This window comes from Leucopleurus acutus, assembly GCF_964270905.1.
Source record: "Leucopleurus acutus genome assembly, chromosome: 2".
NCBI classification, from domain to species: domain Eukaryota; kingdom Metazoa; phylum Chordata; class Mammalia; order Artiodactyla; family Delphinidae; genus Leucopleurus; species Leucopleurus acutus.
The window spans coordinates 58,118,846-58,124,845 of NC_139143.1; positions in this window are offsets into that span (position 1 = coordinate 58,118,846).

The window sequence follows — 6,000 nt, forward strand, 5'->3', positions numbered from 1 at the left end:
CCCACATACCCCGCATGATCCCAATTCTCTCCAGCACTCGAAGAATGACTCTCCTGATGTTTACTCCCATTACAGGCACACACTTGTAATTCTTTGGTAGGGAACAATCCTGGCCACATCCATTTGTAGAACTGTCTATGAGACACGTTTATAATGTGATTATTTCTCTGTGCCTTTGTATGATTGTAAGACCTTTTTTTTGGGGGGGGGGGCTGTGTTGGGTCTTCGTTGAGGTGCGCAGGCTTCTCACTGCAGTGGCTTCTCTTGTCGCAGAGCATGGGCTCTAGGTACGCGGGCTTCAGTAGTTGTGACGCGCAGGCTCTAGATCACAGGCTCAGTAGCTGTGGCACACGGGCTTACTAAGCTCCGCGGCATGTGGGATCTTCCCGGAGCAGGGCTTGAACCCGTGTCCCCTGCATTGACAGGCAGATTCTTAACCACTGCACCACCAGGGGAGCCCTATAAAACCTTTTAAAAATCATTCTTGGGCTTCCCTGGTGGCGCAGTGGTTGGGAGTCCGTCTGCCGATGCAGGGGACACGGGTTCGTGCCCCCTTCCGGGAAGATCCCACATGCCGCGGAGCGGCTGGGCCCGTGAGCCATGGCCGCTGGGCCTGCGCGTCCGGAGCCTGTGCTCCGCAGCGGGAGAGGCCACAGCAGGGAGAGGCCCGCGTACCGCAAAAAAAAAAAAAAATCATTCTTTCTTTGTTCATCCATCCATCCATCCAACCAGTCATTCAACAAGAGCATTTGGCATCTACTCCATGCTGAGTAACTTCTAGGCCAAAATCAATAGGGCATTTTCCAAGCCTTAAAATTCCCTTCCTTTTGGCCACATCCATTAAGTAGGGAGGGGTATGTGTGGGGAGGTATGTTTCGTTGAAGAAATAGCTGCGTTAAAACATAAGCTCTTATTAACTAATTCTTCATCCTCTCTGAGTCTCAGTTTCAACAGCTCTAAAATGGGAGTAATTCCTCACAGAACTGTTGCAAAGTTTAAAGGGAGAGAAGTGTATACAGAACTACACTCGATGCCTGCCACGATAAAGGCATTCAATAATTGTTAGCTTAAAGAAAGTGACCCAAGAATCCAGTTTGCTCCTCAACATGCTATTCTCCTAACACCTCACCAGCCCTAGTCAAAATCTTGCCAGTTCGTTTTGCTTCCTAGGACCGTGTTCTTGTTGTTTTAATTCTCTGGTGAGCCGGCCTTGTCTTTCTTCTGACTGGATGGGCTGTACCATTTTGAGAATGTGATCTGTATCAAAGTCAGCTGTGAAGCTCCTGGAACTGGTGGGAGGATGGATACATAAAGTCCTGTTAATAAATAAACACACAGACATCAAGGCTACCGGCTGTCGTAGTAACAAGACTTTATGCTTTCCTGGCTCCTGTCATCTTCAGGACTGAAAGAACTTAATGAATTAGTCTTGCTTGCAGTCCTCCTGGAGAAAAATACTGCTGTGTCTACCACGAGCAGTCAGGGTAGCCAGCCAGAGGCCAGTCGCTCTCGGGAACTTTGCCAGCCAGATCTCTAGAACAGCTTTGTTTGGTGTTCGTTTCTCATCATGAAATAATTACGTATTAGAAAATTTTTAAAATACGTAAGTCAAAAATTAAAATCACCTGTAACTGTTCACTTGGAGATAAGCCCTGTTAACGTTTTATTATACTCTCGTACACATACCCACATACACACACATGCTTATCACTGGATTACACTATGTACATGCCACTTTATAATTTAGCTACAGATCATGTAAACTTTTCATGTAAAGTGTGTTTCTACATCATTTTAAGTGGCTGCTAGTTTACTGAAGAAATCCCTGATCAGTAAACATTTCCGTCCATACTAGTTATTTTAACTGTGAGGACAATCTTGTGCTTTCTCTTTCTGGTTTTTCTTGGGGGGAGTTAGGGAGCCGCATGAGAGAGGGTACATGGCATGGAAGAGAGTGGCGGGTTTGTAAAGGTAAATGTCACTTGGTGTGGCAGGAGCTGAGTGCGATGAGGACAACTGTGAGCCATTGTGGGGAACTCTGTGGGACACACAAGATGAGGGGAACCCTGAGAGGTCTTAAGTAGTTCTAGACCTTAGAGAGAACCCTCTGGTAGCAAGAGGGGGAGCTGGAGACCCCACACCTCTCATCTGCTCCTGTTTTCCCCTCGCTGTCAGTTGCCCCTTGAGACCCAAAGGTTGCATTTGCCATCATGGTCTGGCCCTTGCCGACCCCTGCAGCCTCCTCTCTCATCTGCTCCTGCCCTGGTTTTTATGCTTCTGCCCTGCCATGCTCTTTGCATCCTCTGGGTCTCGGCTGGGTTGTGCTAGGCCTGGCATGCCCGTTCTCCTCCATTTCACTTGGTTAACTTATTTTTTATAAATCAGTTTAAGTGCCACCTCCTCCAGTCCTCCCCCTGACTCTTCTCCTCCCCGCAGGCTGGGTTAGCTTCCCCTCCACAGACTTCCACAACACTTCATGCTTACAGAATGTAAGTGTTCCACACTCTGGCATCATATTGTGTTTGTTCCCCTACTAGACTTTGAGCTGCCTGGGTCAGTGTCTTACTCACTGGGCATGCAGTGGGCACTCAATAAATGCTACTGAATAAAGTAAAGGTAGTCCCCAAACCAGTACTGCCAACCCTTGGATATGACCAAAATGTGTGAGGCATCAGGAACAAGCAAGGCAAATCCCAAATCCATCCACATCTCTCCATCTCCACTGCCCTGACCCAGGCTACCCTCAATCTCTTGCCTGGACCACTGTAATCATTTCCCAACTGGCTGCCACTCAGCAGACAGATGACCTTCTTCAAACATCAACCTGTGCATATTGCTTGCCTACTTAAAACACTGTACAAGTATTTGGATTACTCTTAGAATACCACGGTTTACAAGGCCCTGCATAATCTAGCCCCTCTCTACCTCTCCACACTCATCTTGCACCACTTTTCCCTTTGGTCCCTAGGCCCCAGTAAAGGAGTCTCTTTTTCTGTCCTCAAACAGCAAAAGCCCTTTGTTCAGCCCCTCATTCCTCATGTGACTGGCTCCTTCTCTTCCCCTGGGCCTCTGCTTAAGTGTTACTTCATCAATGAGGCCTTGCTTCATAATCAAACCTAAAGTAAGTCTCCTTTCACTCTATCATGGTATCTGCTCATTTTTTTTCAGAGCATCTTTATACTTGGTCCTTGTATTTTTATCTTTGTGATCAATTGTTTGATAATACTTTTTATCCTTTCAATGGGGAAGGGGCGGTATTTTGCCCTCAAGGGGACATTTGGCAATGTCTGGACATATTTTTCGTTGTCACGATGGGGGGCGGGGGGCGGGGAGAGGTTGCTACGAGCCATCTAGTAGGTAGAGGCCAGGGATGCTGCTAAACAACCTACAATGCACAGGACAGCCCCACAACAAAGGATTATCAGGCCTAAGTTTGTCAAGTGATGAGACTGAGAAACATTGGTCTAGACTATGGGTTTCACAAAGGCAGGGGCCTTGCCTGCCTTGTTTCTGTTGTATCTCCAGCACCTGGCCCGGTACCTGATACACAGTAAGCCTCAGTATGGAAAAATAACTGGTAGGGCCCATCATGACCAGTCAGTACTGATGTCCACCACAGCACTGGGGCTATGAAGAGGAGGCCCCCACTGCGCCAGGCATTAATTACCCTTTTGGTTGCTGGACAATGGGGAAATCTGGGAGTCTTAAGCGAGGGGCTAGAGCAGCCCCAGGGGTAGGAGACTCAAAGAACTCCAGAAAGTGGCCATTTACCATCCAACAGGAAAGTATATAAAAATTGTAATAACCTGCATGGCCCTACCAATACATAACTGCTAAAAGTCAGATGGATGGGTGGACAAAAGGCCAGGAACACCAATGAAGTAGCTAGTGAGCTGAAGAAAGGAAAGGGACTAGAGGAACTATTTATAGCATCTACATAGTCATACATTCCTGTACCCTTCACACTTACTCAAGCTCACCCAGTAAGAGGAGGCATGCAGACTGGTGGAAGCATGAGCAGACGGGAAGACGGGGTGGAGAGAAGGGGTGATAGGGTTAGGGGAAACATCAGCTTTTATTTTTTCTGTTGTTTTTCTCCTAAACCATTAAAAGCCTGTATTGGAGAAACAGCAGCCTGTTGTCCTCAAATATTGTACGTAGTAAAATACCTTCTTTTAGATTCTGAAAGATCCAGAAGATACAGTTACCATTTGTCTGCCAGTAGGGAATCATTTGGGAAGATGATCTGGATTGAGGAAAGCTCTGGCAACCAGATAAGCATTTTCTCCCAAGGCAGAGCTGCATGTTCTCTGATTCAGACTTTGTTAATAGAGACAGAAGAAGAAAAAAAAAAAGCTACAAGAAGAGTTCTCGCCCAACCTATCTTTCCCCATATGACCTTTCAATCAACAAGGCATCAAGAATCCAATAACAATACCAACATCTATGAGCCCGTATCACTTGGTGTTCAGAGACGCTCTCATAGCATGTTACTGAACATCTCACTGGTTTCATCACTTCCTCTGTCTGAGGGGAGATTCTGCGCAGTGGCTGGGCTAAACAGCTCTGTTAGCAGAGCCTGGAGGCTGGAAAGGATGCTGGCTTTTAGTAGTCATGTACCCTGAGATAGTCTCATCACCCGTAGGACTTGTTCTTGTGCATTTCCTGCCACCACCCTGAATTTAACATGCTCAAAAGACCCTTAGCATTCTCCTCCCCATTTTCCCTTGAACAACTCCAATTTCTGTCAACGTGATCATCATTGTTCAGTTGTCTGGGCTTAATAACCGGAAGGGATTGTTCTAAACCTTCACCCTCCTTCTCATGCTCCCACCAGACCCCCATTCTCTTCACTCTCAGCACACAACCCTGTCTCCATCATGGAGGGTACTGACTCCATCAAGGGTGAACTACTTGCTCTGCTTTTCCCCGTCCCTAGCCTAACACAAAATCTTACCCAGGCCGACCCCAACCCTCATCCTCTTTCCTGACGCTACAAAGACTGAAAGACTCCTCCTGTTGGTCAGCCCAGCCTCCTACCTGTGATCTAGATCCCACCTCCTCCCTCTCCTCCCAGTCCAGGCTCCACTGGATACCCTCTCTGACTGGACCTTCCCCTTTTCTCCTCTTGGCTTTATCCCCTCAGCCCATGGGCCTGATCAAGTTTCTTCCACTCTTAAAAACAACCCATTGCTTCTTCTCATATCCCCCTGTAGTTACTGTCCCAACAATCTTGCTTCTTCCCAACAAAGCTACTAGAAATAAAAATCTACACTTGCTGTCTCCACATCCTCATAATATTCATCCAGCTACTGCTGCCTGTCTCTGCCTGTTTGCAGCAAAACTTCTCAAATATTTGTTTCTCTACTTTCGCACAACTTCCTTCTGAACTCCCTGGTTCCCAACTCCCACCGCTACTCTGAAATTGCTCTGACGTAGGTCATCAGTGACCCCATTTGCCCCTCCCAAGCAATCTACTGTTGGCTACTCACTGCTACTTGAAAGTACTCCTCCTCCTCACTCTTTAGCCCTTAACTTTTCTCCTCTTCAACCATCATGATCCTACCTCTCCTGGTTCGACTCACACCATCCAGACTATTCCTTCTTTGACTGTCTCCTCTAGACCAGCGGTCCCCAACCTTTTTAGCACCAGGGACCAGTTTCGGGAAGACAATTTTTCCATGGGGGTGGGGGGGCAGGAGGGATGGTGTGGGCGGTAATGCGGGCGATGGGGAGCGATGGGGAGCCTCAGATGGAGCTTCACCCGCTCGCCTGCTGCTCACCTCCTGCTGCGCGGCCCCGTTCCTAGCAGGCCACAGACTGCTACCGGTCCGAGGCCCAGGGGTTGGGGACCTCTCTCTAGACCATTCCCCTCATAAACATGAGTCTTTCCCAAGGTTCCCTCCTTACTCCACCATGCCTGCCTCAGGCACTCACCTGTTTACAGATGATTCCCAGAGCTATGTATCTGGGCTGAATACTCCTTGAGTTTCAGACTTG